Genomic DNA, 17,187 nt, shown 5'->3' on the forward strand with positions numbered 1-17,187 from the left:
ACACCTGCACCTGAATGTTTATAGCAGCACAATTCACAATTGCAAAGATGTGGAAACAACCCAAGTGTCCATCAATACATGAGTGGATTCATAAAATGTGGTATATGTATATTCCATGGAGTACTATTCAGCTTTAAGAAACAATGGTGATATAGCACCTCTGTATACTCCTGGATAGAGTTGGAAGGCATTCTACTAAGTGAAGTATCCCAAGAATGGAAAAATTAACACCACATGTACTCACCATCAAACTGGTATTAACTGATCAACACGTAAGTGTACATATAAGAATAACATCTATTGGATGTCGGGCACGGGGGAGGGGGGAGGTGGGGACGGGTATTTGCATACACAACAGTGCAGTGCGCACCATCCAAGGGATGGGCACACTTGAAACTCGGACTTGGCGGGGAGTGGGGAGGCAATGGCAACATACATAACCTAAACATCTGTACCTCCATAAAATACTGAAATAAAAGAAAAAAAAAAAAGAAGTAGATGGTAGGATTCATCCCAGTTTGATATGTGAAAGATTTACTATATTTTCTTTGAAAAATCAAAGAGATGTGTGGAAATTGTGCTCTGGGTTTGTGTAGCAAGCCATAGTTTACATAGCCTGGTGTATGTTGAGTACTTATTAAAAGTCCGTCAATTCGTATGTTCTATCTATAGAAAGAGAATCACTGTTTTTTAGGAAGGATTTTTTAGTTGTGGATCCCATAAAGAAAACAATAATTATAGTGTGGAAGTAGATTCCAGGGTTGTTTTTTTGTTAAATCTCATGTATTCCAAGTTTGGGACTAGGGTGAGGTGAGTAAGGCAGCTGCTTCAGGTCGGAAATTCACGTAATCAACATAAACCATATTTATTGCAATTTTTTTAAAATAATGCAAACATCTAAAAAATAACAATAGCAACTTTTTAAATAAAGACAAAATTTGACCCTGTACTTGCATGATTCTTCTTTACTTACCTCACCCTAATCCTTGTGCTTGTTCCAATAAAACTTTATTTATGAAAAGAGGTGGCCAGCACCTGGGTCTTTGCTTGATATTGATATTTTTTAAAAGTATTACATGAAAATATTATATTTCTTGGCTACTGAGTTTTAGTACCCTCTTAAATTTTGCTTCCTAAAGCAAACACTTCATTGGCCTTAGCCTACTCCCTGCCCTAAGAAATATCAAAGTTTTGGGGGAGAAAAAAGGAACAGGAAAAGAAAAGAAAACCAGAGGTAAACTCAGAAAGTAGAAGAAAGAAAAGAAAGAAGATAACATGTGGTAAGAATTCAAACATGAACTAATTAAAAAATAATAATAATGTAATATAAAGTAAAATCCTTAAGATTACGCATTTTTTAAAGGGAAAGAGTAGATGAAATATGTACTCAAGTGAAATGAATAATGGGAGATTCCCTTGCATCCCCAGCACTTCTCTGTTGTGGAGTTCTAAGCAGTGGAGATTCTAAAATGCTAAGGGGAAGGGTTAAGGAGAAGTAAACCAATTCCTGCTTTATCTCTTCCTTGGGCTATTTATGCAAAATGGTCATTTCTTCTTCAGAAATAGTAACTTGACAATTAAGAGGCCAGTCTTCCATGTCTACCTCCCTCAGATGTTCAAAAATTAAAATTCAAAATTAGGTAAACTCTTAGGGTAATATCTACACTTTTCCCTAGCCCTGCTGAAAAGAAAATATTAATAAAAATAAGTTGAGATGATTGAAGTGGAGTTGCAGATAAGTCACGTGTTCACTATTGTCTTGAAACAGGTAAGACCCAGGACTCTGTAACAAGTTCACCATCATTTAAAACCCTGCTTTATAGCTTATTATTATATGATTTTTAAACATGTCACTTAAACTCCCTTTTCTTCAGTTTACTCTTGGGTAAAGTGGGGATAATAATAGCTCTTATTAATAAAGTTATAATTAATATTAAGTAAGTTAAAGCATGTGAAACTTTTACCTGGCATATAATAAATCATATTAAAAATCACTTTATACTTGTAATATTGTTATATTATCAATAAGACTGTTAAAATAAGAGATAAAAAATCAGAATTGCAAGATAATACATATCATTTTATAGTATAAGAATGTTTTTGCAAATTACTAAACAGTGGGAAAGCAATGGTTGAGTAGGAAAACCGTAAATAATTGCAGCTAGAGTTCTTTAACAAAGATATATTTCTTTGTGATGGGAGACCATTTTTTAGCTTGTAAACAATTTGTGTTTAGTCTTTTTGCCCAAAGGAATGAAGCATAAAACATGAAACCATTAACATTAAAGCAGTGTTGGCAGAAGACAGAACATAGAAAAATAAGAGATGTGCATGTATGAGAGAGAGAACTAAAAGCAGGCATTATACAAGGCATTTTTTCCCTTGACTCATAGTAAAAAAACATTCTATATTGCAACTGAAGCTATTCATGCACAAAGCCAACAAAAGTTTTATAAAATAACACCTTTTTTAATTGATATTTTTTCTTTTCCCTTCCCTTTCCTTCCCTTCGCTTGTCTTCTATGTTATTCTAACAGATTGTTTATCTGAAGTGAATCACAAACAAATGAATGAAGAAATTCTACATAGTACTAGTAGTACCAACAGAACTATTTAATATTATAAGCAAACATGACATGATATATAACAAATATGATGATATAAGACATTGAAGAATGAAAGGAAGGAAAAGGAAAGGAGGAAGGAGGTGGGGTAGGGAAGGGAATTGGGGAGGGAAGGAAGAAAAAAAGTCACCAAAACTTGAACAATATAAGAAGAAAATTCTGAATTGGACCAAAGCAGCAGTATTTCCTAGATCCTAACATAATTTGATGTCTTCACCAATTCTATAGGTAGGTGAAATTTAAAAGTAATAACAAACTAGATCTTTATACGAATTATAGTGTTATATGTAATTGTGTTTAAAATCACATCTATAGATGTTTTTATTGCATATCAAATATTTAAAATTCAGATCATAAAGCCATGTGTGAAATATTAGTATCTTTACTAATGATCCCTTAAAAATTATTAAATATAAATTACAAGGATTTGTTAAAGAACTATATAGCAGGCACAACTCTAGTGCACTGAGTGAAACCCAAACAAGTGACATTCCTTACACCAGTGGTTCTCAAACTTTAACTAAGCACCCAAATCACCTTCAAGGCTTGTTCAAACACAGACTACTAGACCCCACCACTTAGAGATTCTGATTCGATAGTTCTAGGATGGGGTTTGACTGCCTTACATTTCTAACAAGTTCCCGGTGATTCTGATACTGCTCTTTCCAAGACTGCACTTTGAGAAACACTATCTCACACTATAATTTATTGACAGGAGGCTACACATAACACTTCAACATTTAGGCTCAAATTTTCTTTTCACATCATTCCTGAGAATTAAGTACTATTAATATTTATAGATGAAAATAGACAGACATAGTTCTGTGACTTCAACAAAACAACACAGCTAATAAATGAAAAATCTTAATTAAAACCCTGATTTTCTGAAACCGAATTGTATGGTCTTCTTAGTATTTTACATTGTATGGAAGGCACAGTGATTATCAGCTTAGAGCATTGAAGAGGGAAGAGAGAAAATCCCATGTGGTGAATTAGCTAGGGAATCAAAACCAAATTAATTGTAGCCTTGATAAACAGCAGCAAGAGCACAATTGAAGTTGACCAGAATTGTATATGTTATGATCAGTTTTGCACAGTTTTTCAATGTCTTTGAGCAAAAACTGAAATATCAACGTGGACTATTGCTACTTCCAAAAGACTTGTGCCCTTCTTTTGGATCAGAATAAGAATGTCAAGTTAGTAGCAGAAGCTTTCTCTCTATCAATCTATCACTGCTGGCCAAATAAAAATTAACTATGGTTTGTTGGTATTTGAATCAGAAAATATTACTGTCTTGGTTGTACAAGAATATTATTTTGACATTGGCATATTGAAAAACAATCATGACATAAATTTAAAAATAGTTGTGCTACTTTAGAGGATAAGTTTTAACATCTATTTCTCAATATATATCAAAATTAATGAATCCAATTGTGTTGGTGGGTATGGTTACATAAATATTATAAAAATTATTCTGGTTTTGACTTACAATCAAATGAATTCAGATTCTTCATCAACCTGGCAAACAGTTTGGAAAGACTGGTATTATACATAGTTCTGATTATGTTACTATAGAAGTTTTATTCTTAATCACCTTCTGAAGAATTTATGGCTAGAGATATTTTCTAAATTGTTCTGCCATTTAATGAGTAGACATAGCCAGTCTCCTGTGAAAACCTGGCAAAACCAAAACAGCGGGCATCTGTTCTTGTGGAATAGACTGAAATGCTACTATAACAGCATTAGGAACACAATTCAATATTAGGTAAATGGATTTTGGACTCTCTCCAAGGGATTTTATTACTACAAACACCAGAAGTTCCCTTCACTGCACTGTTCCACCCATTAGGACTCTGAGAATAGCATTATATTAAAGTTCTCTTGTTCTCATAATAGCTACAGAAATATATTTTGCTGTTCCATTCCAGTGGGGAAAGAAGAAAAGTTGACCCTGCTGGTAATAGGTATAAACATTTATTAACAGAGATATATTTTCTCAAATTCTTGGTCATTTTTTTATTCTAACCAATGTTCTTAAATATAAGTGAAGAGAAAATGTGAGACCTAGGTTTTCAAAGTTTACAAACATTTACCTTCATATTCCTTTTCTTAGTGGCTTGAGTTGGAAGGCAAATATTTTAATAATGCTATATCCAGGCTTTTACAATGCTTTTTACTCGGTGTAAAGTGATTAATTTATGAAATCTTGCTATTGCTAGTGTGATAAACTAAATAGGAGCAATTAGGTGTCTTTGTTTACACAAAAATGAAAAATGAAAATATGTGGACCAGCTTTATTAACATGAAATATCAGATTTTTTGTACAAATGAGAATTTTTCATGTAGATTTTAGAAATCAAATATTCAGTTTATATTTAAAGAAGTTGCTTAAGTGCATTTAAATATCTTTCTTATAGCAAAAGCTAATAAATGAACAAAAATTGACCTCAATGATTTTGTCATCACTGAAATGGTTCTTCCAAGTGCTGAGTTTCTCATAGGTCAACAGGATGAACAAGCTTGGTTGTTTATAGCTATGTCTCTTGAAATATATTTACTTTAAATTTTTTTTGTTAAGTCATTTAGTGATTTTACTGCATTGTATAATTCAAACGAATCACTGAAAGATTTATCTGCTTTTGTCTCCTCTCTTGTGAATTTTTGTACTTTCTATATTTTGTACCATATAGTGGGATGTTGGGAGAAAAAGTGGTTAATGTCTGTGCATAAGCCACCTGTTTTTTAATCCCTATTTTGTTATTTTAAAACATTTCTTAGCTGCCCACCTCTTAGATGTGTACTAACTGCAAAACTCCTTTCCCTTTCAGAAAATTCTTTCTCTCATGTTCATGCCTGTTGTTTCAATTTCATCCTACATTAATACTATTTCTGAAACAGAGCAAATATTATACAGAAATGAATGTTCTTTGCTTTTTACTTTCTTTAGTCAATGTTTATTACAAATCTTATAAGAGAATAAATGATATGCAGCTTGTTTCCTAATGCAAACAACTAGTAATTTAGACTAAATGTGTAAAGCAATGTTTTCACTCATTGGAATGACATGAATTGCAGAATTATGTTTCCTGAGAGACTGAGTTGTGTCCCAAATTGCTTTTCCTTTTTGTCTGGATGTAAGTTCTGGATTGCAGAGTAAGAACAGAGAAGCAAAGCAGGGCATGACAGTCTTGCATTGAAGAGACACAGACTGGAGTTTGGAGAGACTTAAAATGCTACAATTTGCAGGGTTGAGTAACAGAAAGAAGGGGATTTAAGAGAAATACTTATAGGGGTCCCCATTTTTCTTGGCTAAATATTAATCTGCATGCGGATAAGGCAAAACTCCACAAAGCCAAACGATACCAACTGTCAGCAAGTTATAAGAATCCTAATTCCCAGGTCACACACAGGGATGGAAGACATTCAAATTCTGTCCAGAGAAAGTAAAGAAATACTGATAAACCCTTAGTATAATCAATGGAAACCTCAGAAGGGCCACAACTGGGTATAAAACTATATTGGTTCTTGAGTAAAGCCTACTTCAGACTCCTCTAACAAAACCAAAAATAAATAAATAAACCAAAAACAAAAATAAAAAACTTAAAAAAGTCTCCTTTTATAACGTAACTGCCTTCCAAAGCAAACTTCAGTACTCTTTAAAGGAAGTCAACAAAATCTAAGCACTCAACAACAAAGCATATGCAATGTCTAGGATCTATTAATAATAAAACTATCATTAGATGTGCAAAGAAGCAGAACTGTGAACTACATGAGGAAAATCATTAAAAAATAAAGTGAAATAAGGAAATTGAGTAAGGCATAGATTTAGCATACAAGAAATTTAGTATAACTATTAGAAATAGTTTAACTATTTATAACAAATAATTGTTTTATATACATACAAATATATATAATTTTATTTGTGTGTTTATGTGTTTATTTATTTCAGGGATTTGATCTTATGCAATTATGGGAGCTGGCTAAGCAATCTTTGTAATACCACTGTCTCCAAGTCTGATGCTGTAGTATGCTGTAGTATGCATTAGGTTGGTACAAAAGTAATTATGGCGTTAGCATTGTTGAAATTTGCCATTTGGTATTGGAATACACTCTGAAATAAATGTGGTTATACATCATTTTAATGCTCATTTCTCACTTTATGTTTTTTTCCTAATCACTTATTACTTGCTGTTTATTTTAGACTATGGAAATGATGTTACACAAAAAGCAAATTTGAGTGATTTTTTTATTGAAGTTCAAAATGGGTTGTAAAGCAGCGGAGACAACTCACAACATCAACAACGCATTTGGCCCAAGAGCTGCTAAGGAATGTACAGTGCAGTGGTGGTTCAAGAAGTTTTGCAAAGGAGAGGAGAGCCTTGAAGATGAGTAGCACAGTGGCCGGCAGACCATCAGAAGTTGACAACGACCAATTGAGAGCAATAATCAAAGCTGATCCTCTTACAACTACACAAGAAGTTGCTGAAGAACTCAACATAGAACATTCTACGGTCATTCAGCATTTGAAGAAAAATGGAAAGGCGAAAAAGCTTGATAAGTGGATGCCTCATCAGCTGACTGCAAATCAAAAAAAATCGTCGTTTTGAAGTGTCATCTTCTCCTATCGTACACAACAAGAAACCATTTCTCGATCAGATTGTGACGTGCGAGGAAAAGTGGATTGTATACAATAACCAGACAACCAGGCACAACCAGCTCAGTGGTTGGACTGAGCAGAAGCTCCAAAGCACTTCCCAAAGCCAAACTTGCACCAAAAAAAGGTCATGGTCACTGTTCGGTGGTCTGCTGCCGGCCTGATCCACTACAGCTTTCTGAATCCCAGAGAAACCATTATACCTGAGAAGTACGCTCAGCAAATCATTGAGATGCACCGAAAACTGCAATGCCTGCAGCCGGCATTGGTCAACAGAAAGGGCCCAATTTTTCTCTACGACAATGCCTGACTTCACATCACACAACCAATGCTTCAAAAGTTGAACCAATTGGCTACAAAGTTTTGCCTCATCCACCATATTCACCTGACCTCTTGTCAACCAACTACCACTTCTTCAAGCATCTCCACAACTTTTTGCAGGGAAAACGCTTCCACAACCAGCAGGATGTGAAAAATGCTTTCCAAGAGTTCATCAAATCCTGAAGCACGGATTTTTACACCACAGGAATAAACAAACTTATTTCTCGTTGGCAAAAATGTGTTGTGTTGATTGTAATGGCTCCTATTTTGATAAATAAAGATGTGTTTGAGCCTAGTTATAATGATTTAAAATTCATGGTCTGAAACCGCACTTACTTTTGCACCAACCTAAAGAGTATGTAACAGTAGTCCATAGGCCAGGAAGTAAGAAGGAAAATGAGGTGGATTAAAATCTTCATCAATTCTTGATGCCTCTAGCCTTAAGGAGGAACCTTGCCTTCCTTACCCTCCACCCACACTGGCCCTTGTTCAGTCCCTTGACTGTACCAAGCTCTTCCACATTCCAGAGCATTCTACATGAATGATTCCCCTTTCTGCCATATTGTACCTGAAATCTTAAGGTTAGTCCGTCATGATGCATCTAATACCATCTCCCTTCCCCCGTTTGATCATTGCTATACTCTAAAGGGTCAGCACCATAAATGCAAACATTTTGTCTCTCTTGTTAACCACAGTATAGCTGGTGTTTAACACAATAGAAGATCAACATGTATTTATGAAAGAAATAAATACATGTAAGTATACTAATGAGTGACGCTGACAATATACCATTTAACCTGTTGGCAGCAACAGCAACTGGATTAAAATCTTCACTGTAGTCAACTTCTCCCTTGTAATCCTTTGGTTAAATTCTCAAAACCCCTTTCCATACACTACTCTATTCTTATCTTGGCAATAGCCTTGTGAGGTCAGCAGTGTTTTCCTTAGTTTTTCGGTATTAAAGTGGAGATCTCAGGGTAGTAAAAATCAAAGGAGGTAAAATGAAACGTGACACACACAGAAAAAAACTAATACCCAAGTGCTCTGAGTCTAAAACCAGCCATCATTTCAGTTAACCAACAGAGAAAGTGCTTGTTTATCGTTCATTTCCTGTGTTTGTTAAACATCTGAGTCAGGAGACTATGGACAATGGAAACTTATTTTAGACGACTTTCCCTATACCCTGTTAAATCTACCATACTTTTTATTTTCTAAAATTTGCCTGAGCTTCCTCTCTTTTTACTGCTGTTATCCCTTTCCTCTAATGATTGCTGATGGCCTGTTCAACTAAATATTGATAAAAATGATTTTCAAATGATAAAAGCTCCTAAAATAATGATAATTTTACTGCATCACTTAAAAAACTAGGACATGTTTACTGGTTGTTTGATTGAACTGACTGCTACCATTTAGATTCGGAGAAAAAGAAAACAAGTTCTCAGTTCATGTCTCTGCACACACCGAATAAAATGGAAGATAGGTTATATTAAATGTCTATTATATAGACTCTATTTTATATTTGTGTACATAGTTAAAATTTTTTTCTTTACAATGTCTGACTAGGGCATGGTATTTCAGTTTAAGTAATTTGTAATTTGGGGGAAAGAAAAAGTTAAACAGAAATTAAAGAGAAGATATTGAATTGATGTTGGATTTATAAATTTATTCCACAAATATTCAAAAAATGGAAGCAAGAAATATAGGCTCATAGAAGTGTAATCTATAATATTTACCATAATTAATAAAGCCTAAGATGCCCTCAATTGAAAAATGAATCACTCTCATAGGTACCACCACCAGCGAAAAAAATAATACTGTCAAATAAGCAATGATACAATGCCTTAATGATGCTTTCTCAAGATATCTCACACCAACCTATTATATTCTTGAAATTTTTTTCAAAAGGTTTTGGGGAGTTTGTCAATAATTTTGCCTCCAGTTTTACTGTGTGGCATGGTCTAGCCAAACCACTCAGAGATATCTCAGTAACAAAACATACCATGGCTTCGACTACTTTTATGTATCTTCCTTTCTAAGTCCTATAAACCACATTGTTGTTTTGCAAATATGTATGGAATTGTAGCTCTTCTTCCACGGTATGTATTTCCTTTACTGATGTACCAAATTACATTCTATTACTTTGTATTCATGCCTTTACATATACCCAATAATCATTTGTTTAATTGCCAAGTCATAGCGTTTTCTATGAAACTTCCAGTGACAATTAAATTCAAAAGTATGTTATAAAAATTATGCATAAATTAATTGATGTGAAAATAGTATGAAAATACTACAACTAATTTCATATATGTACAGTCAATCTTCAAATCTTTCACAAATGGCTACCTGGCAAATGGTAATTGTTAGATGTCATCAATTATACCTGTTTCAAATGCAGAAAATTTAAAGCTGTTTAAAATGTTTTTTAAAAGAAGACAGGGAGAAGGGAAGGAAGGAAGGAAGGAAGGGAGAGAAAGAGGGGGGAGGAAGGGAGGAACAGAGAGAGGAAGGGAGGGAAGGAAATAAAGGTAACTAGAAAAACTTGAACATAATATTAAGCAGGAAAGTGAATATATATTCTACTTTCAGTAGTGTTATCATTTTTTCTAAACAGTAATGCTTTCAATTGAAATATGAATATCAAGTGATAAAAATAAATATTTGAAATATTTTAGTTTCATCACTACATATGTAGAAGATAATTCAATCATTTGAATTGTTGAGCTAATGTCATATATAATTATAAACATATGTATAAATTTATAATAATAATAATAGACAATTGCATCAACCTTAGCTTTCTAAGGTAACTGTCTACATTTAGCTAAAAAAATATATTGGTGCAAACACTTTTATGAAATTCAAAATCTCATCAGGAAAAATTAGGTTAAAATGTAGAATCCAACATGCTAACATATAGTTTTTTTCCTCAGGGGCAAAAATGGTTTTCAAATATGCAAAAATGCACAATGCTCTGATTACCCTGTTACATGTTTGTTGAAAAAATGTATGAGGCAATTAGGGTAACTTGTTTGCATTATTCAAAGCTCAACACATATGACTGAACTTCATCATATCTTTGGTTCAAACAGATTATTGCCTATTGATGGTGAATGATGATTGTGGAGCTTTATTTCATGAAAAGTGAATGCTGCACAACTATACTTACTGATTACTCAGGTAAATTTGTATTTTTAAAACTGTTACAAAATCAACTATTTCAAAAGAGATGGCTTCCTTTCATCCCTTAACTCTGTCTCATAAGTCACATCGTGACTTTCCGAGAATTGCTGGCCTGAGCTGTCTCCTTAATTAAGTGTTCAGTGACACAAAGTGACTCAAACTTAATATTTAATATCTCTGTCAAATAAGGTTATATTTTATTGCTTATTGTGAAATACATTAAATATATTCAATTGCCAAGAAAGAAAACAAAATTCTGTTTCTTAAAACCTAGGAAAAAAAATCACATTCCTAAATGCTTCTAGACAGTGTGACAAAGCTTAACAAACACTTTAAAAAATAAACCCTTTAATTTCAGAATCACACCTACATTTTGCAAAGCAATTCCACTTGGACTTTTATTTACTTTTACAATTATTACTTTGGTGAACATTATTTAAACTATTTTATTCAGTGTATCAGAAAACATTAATAAGGATTGAAAAATGATTTAGTGTAAAATATTTTTTGCAAAATATTTATTAAACACAACAAATGGATTCTTTAGTGAAACACTTTCAAAATATAATATTATACTATCAATTTTAAATATCCATAAAGGATAAATGGTGATGTAGCATTTCTGAAAAACTTTCCCCCCCACTTCTTTTTTATGGAATACCTATTTTAAATCTTGTATATGATTTTTCTGTGGAGTGTGGTCTGAAAATGTTAACATATGAGTTATTATAGAAATATCAAGCAACACTTAAATAGATTATACCACTGATCATCTGTGATATCTAACCTAAAATTTACAAAGACCATTATAGTATGCATAGAAGGAAATCTTTAAATTATTATTTTCAGTGGAATATTTCAAGAGATCATTCTGAATTTATCACTTGCATACTAAGTGATAATAAGTTTTATAAATATTTAACAATTAAAAAATATATGTAGTAATAAAAATAGCAGCAAAAAGCCTGAAAGATTACATATATCTCTCAGAAAGTTGCACAAAAAGAAAAATAAACAGCACAACAGAAAAGATTTAAAAATCATAAAGAATAAAGCTATAATATCTAACATTCAGTTAAAAGGAGTTCTAGAAATAGAGAAATGATAAGTGTAGGTTGGAAAAATCATCAAACAAACAATAGAAGAATATTTTTCAAGTTCTAGGGAGACTTGAATCTTTAGAACAAACGAGGCTGTGACAACTGGAATGAATTAAAAGAGACTGGCATCGTTTACATATTGAAGAAGTTTCAGAAAATCACTGACTATGAGAATTCCTGTATCCCTCAACGTTGGGGAAAAATGCATGTATTTTCAAAGAGAACAAGAATTTGAGTGGCATCAGACCCATTGCCACATAAACCAAATGCCATAAAAACAATAAACTAAAATTATAAAAGAAAATGATTGTGAACTCAAAAATCAATACCTAGCCAAACTATCAATCAAACATGTGAGAATGAATGAAGATACCATCAGACATGTAAGGAATCAACTAATTAACTTCTCAAGGACTCTTTTCGTTAAGAAGAGAAAGACAGAAAGCAGAATATGTGGGCTACAAAAATTAGAGAACCTGAGCAAAGAATACAATAAGAAGAAATCCCAGGATGATAACTTTAATATCATACTTAAAATAATAGGTCTGATTGCAACAGGAGTTCAATAGACTGATAATTGTGTAAAAAATGGACAATAAAATAAATATTATTGAATATATAAAATCAGTGATAAAAAACAATATCAAAATATAAGGACAGTGGTTCATAAATATCAACCCAAATGGCTCGATAATGGTTGTTCCCCAACAGCATACACTATAGATTAACAAACAAAAAGTTATTTATGAAAGAATTTTCTTGTCAATATTCAGATTACTTTTTCAATAAGAAAATTAATTTTGAAGTTTCCTATATAAATTATAATTACATATATAATGTTATAAGCATCACCTTAAAAATAAAAGTACCTTTGTTCTTTAAATTTCTCTTCTGTAAGATTATTGTATTATATTACAGCCATGCATTGATTATCAATGGGAATATGTTCAGAGAAATGTGGTGTTTGGTGATTTCATCATTACGTGAACATAACGGGGTGCACTTACACACATCTAGATGATACAGTTTACTACACACCGAGGCTATATGGTAGGGACTATCGTTTCTAAGCTACAAAACTACACAGCATGATACCGTATTGAATGCTTTAGACAATTGTAACACAATGGTAAGTGTTTATATAACCGAACATATCTAAACATAGAAAAAGTAGTGCATTGTGCTACCACATTAAAACAGCTAGGCGATGGGAATTTTTCAGTTCCATTATAATCTTAAGGGACCACCATTTTATATGAGTTTGTTGTTGACTAAAATGTTGTTAAGGGGCACAAGGCTATGGGTTATATTGTATTTTGTCTGGTTGCCTGCTATGATGTTTGTCTCGCCCTTAATAAGCAGATCCCACTTGCCTAGCCAAAGTAGTCACATGTAATTTAGACTAGGCCTAAGTAGTTACTCACATTTTCATCCTCAGTGACATGCTTGGTTAATATTCCTGACCCAGGCTGAGGTATTGGTTTTCACTCTCTATAATTCTAATTATGAGTGGAAACTCAGGATTGGAGTGTTCTTCATTTCACAGTGCACTAGAGAGAGGAGTTTGAAAACCCCAGTTGCAGAGGTCTCCGAAACTCTCTTTTCCAAAATTTGTTTAGATAATCTTTTAAAAAATCTTTCCAGCTACTCCAGGATGTTGTTCAATAAACCCTATGTAATTATTTGCATATATGTTTAATTTATTGTATTTTAAATACCCTTAATTTATTTTAAATTTGTATTTGATTAATTTGAATTCTGTTGTTTAAAAAAACTAAAGGAATCTTAGTTACCCCAAGAGTAAATTGCAGGCAAAAGTCTTATTATGAAGTGATTGCTCCTTTCTCTCACCACAATCTATTCTGCATACAAAAGCCTATTTGATCTAATTAAAATATAAGTTTGATAATTTTATGCCTATCTTTAGAACCCTTGTTTGGTTTCTCCTATTGCACAACATAAAAGTGAAAGACTGTAAAAAGGCTTCAGGCCCTGTGCAGTCTCTCCCTTTGTTGTATCTCTGATTTCATCCCTTATTATTATGCTGTTTTTTCATCTGCTAAAGCCACCTTAGACTTGTTACTTCTTCTTGGAACATGCCTCAGGGCCTTTGCATAAGTAGTCTCCTCTGCCCAACAGCCCTATCCACAGTTATCCAAGTGGCTTATTCCCTAACTTCCTCCAGATATTTGCTCAAATATCACAAAGGCCTAATTTGTGTGTTTGTAATAGTAACTGTTACCAAATCTTTAGACTAACAATTTGTACATAAAAATTTTCCAAATAAAAAGGAGTCCAGAAACCTTTGAAAAAGACAAATAAATAACAAAAAAAATTGGAAATAAAAACACACATGCATATTCTTAGTGTTATTTTAGCTTTCCTTCCCTCCTCTAAAGCCCCCCAGTATTTACTGGGGGGCTTTATTCCATATAATTAAAATAAACTTTACAGGGCAACTGGATATAAGCTTCCAGTTAGTGCAAATTCCTGAGGAATTGAATTTAAATCAATTTCACTGTATAGCATGGGCATTGTGGGGAGTAAAGTGATAATTCAAATTCTAACAAAATTTGTCTAAGTTCATTGCAGTAAGTTTCTGAATCCAAAGTGATTTTTTTCGTCAATTCCTGAATGTGTAAGTTGAATGAGATATCTGGCACACAGCAGCATTCTCACTGTGATTATCTGACTATTGGAATCTGGTCAGCTTAGGATAGACACAGTCATCCACGTAATCATAATAATGATAATAATAATAATAACACATTATGGCTATTTTCCATCCCTGAGGAATATGAAGATTAGTGTGAACTTTGAAAACTTAAAAGATCCCAGCCCTATGGTTCATAGCATATTCCTAGTCACTTGACTACTTTAGTTACTACAAAAGATTAATAAATTTTTAGTAATAATCAATTACTTTATACTTATCATTTAATAATTATGACTGTGCCTGCTATCCAGGTGAATTCTGCTTATTAGAGCATGCAAATATATGCCTTGGCACTAGGTAAGCTTTTATTGATCTAGCAATTACATTTCAATGGAATACAGAATAAAAGAGAGTAACTTGCTTTCATCTGGCAGGAACTGCCTCTGTGGTATACTGTGCCTCTGGGATAAATTACCCCTCTAGTTCTGTGCCATATAAAGTTTGCTGGAATGTTATTTGATTCACTGTCCCATAGGATGTTATACTGTTCCACTGTATTTCTGATAGAGTCTAAAGCTATTATGATAATAACAATATTAGTAGTAACGGCAACACAAACTAATATTTATTGTATTTACATGTGTTAATTTACTCAGTTAGTTCTCAGCATAAACCAGATAAAAATGTTACTGTTATATTCTTCATTTTTATAATCAAGGAGAAAGACTTATAGGGACGTTAAATAACTTGCTACCAGTCACAGCTGAAAAGGAGCTGAATGGAATTTAGCCCCAGGCTACCTGATACTCAAATTGGACACTTATTCATTATATTAAACTCTTTCCCCAACTATTAGAGAAATTAGAATTAGCAAATTCCCTATATGTTATAATAAAAACACGAATGAGAAAAGGAAGAAAATATATTTCTTGAAAATATATATATTTAGTTTAACTCAAAAGATGAAACAAAAATCAAGAAATATGATGAGCTGAAAAGGTTCCGGCCAAAGATGAAACCTATAAAATAGAAATTTAAGAAACATCGTGATAAATTTATTTGTGGTCATTCACAGAATTGCTTACTTAATCATATATGTTTCCTTTCTTTCTCTTGCTTTTTTCTACTGTTAAATACAGAGAGTGTTAGTTGATTTAGTTCACAGATCTCAGAATACTGTGATGGTATATGACAGACCAGCAGGAAGAATGGATGTAACCCAGATGTTTTAGTGCATTTTGTATTGCTATAAGAGAATTCTATACACTGTTATTTCTTACAGTTCTGGAGGCTGGGAGAGTCTCCCAAAATCAAGAGGCTGCCCCTGGTGAGGACCTTCTTGCTGCCTTCATAACATGCTGCCATTTCATAACGTGGCAGAGGGCATCACATAGTGTGGGGGCAAGAGCATGTCAGCTCGGGTCTCTCCTCCTCTTTTTATAAAGCCACTAATCCCATCATGGGGGCCCTGCCCTCATGATGTAATCTGAACCTAACTACCTTCCAAAGGGCCCACCTCCAAATACCGTCCATATATGAATTTGGGGATCAAGCTCCCAACACATGAACTTTGGGGGACACATTCAAAACCATAGAATTCCACTGCTAACCCCCAAATTCATGTTCTTTTCACATGCAAAATACATACATTCCATCTCAGTAGCACCAAAATCTTAACTTGTTCCACTAACCAACTAAAAAGTCCAAAGTCCAGACCCTGATCTAAATTGTATACATATATAGAAAAATGAATGGTTAGTACTTGCCTAAGACTTTGGACAGGTAGTACATGCACAATGATTTCAGTGGTTTTTACTTGCCTATTATATTACTCCTCTTCTGCTGTCTAATCTCTATGGCAACAAAGAGAAACAGTATGTGATACAGACTGGCTTGATCAAAATATCTCAAGTCCCTGACACTCAGGTGATCTTTTCTGTGAACATTAATCTATAACAGAGAAGCTGAGGGATTATTAAATTACATTATTTTGAGGCCACACCATGATAAGAATGTTCCTGATCTCCTCCTGATTGTCAGCTTGGTGTTGCCTTGATCTTTCTTTCCCTAAACTTGAATGTTCACCTTTGGCTATTTCACTATCCTTTACAGAAGTCCTTTTCTTGTTTAATTTGTAAGTTTTATAAGTTAGTAGAATCTGAGTCTCCTTTTGCTTGTTGTTAATCTTGCAAACAAAGAACCTAAAGTGCTACCAAATTAAAGCAACATCCACATCAATTTGAGTTCAGAAATTTTTAATCAATAATTTTATCAACAATTAGTTCATCAAAACATTTATTAAGGCAAAAGAATTATCAGATACGCTAGTCTCATAGAAAGTTATTTTCTCTTTCACTGAGATATGAGTCAAAATTTGCTATTACAGATAGAGATCATTTTGTTGGAAAATCTTGATGATCAACATTAAAAACAATTTAAAATATTGAAGTAAGCACACATAATTTTAGAATTACAGTTATTGAATGAATAAAAATTATTTTACTACTAACTTGACATTTACCTGGAGTAGTAGTTAGAAAAATAAAGTGATTATTTTAGTGAAAAACACTATATGTTATAATGACATTGTTAAAATTACCATGCAGCAGAATGATAGGGTGCTTTGATTGTGCATGTGAGATTCCTTAA

This window comes from Propithecus coquereli, unplaced genomic scaffold (assembly GCF_000956105.1).
Source record: "Propithecus coquereli isolate 6110/MARCELLA unplaced genomic scaffold, Pcoq_1.0 Scaffold151, whole genome shotgun sequence".
In the NCBI taxonomy this organism is placed as follows: Eukaryota; Metazoa; Chordata; class Mammalia; order Primates; family Indriidae; genus Propithecus; species Propithecus coquereli.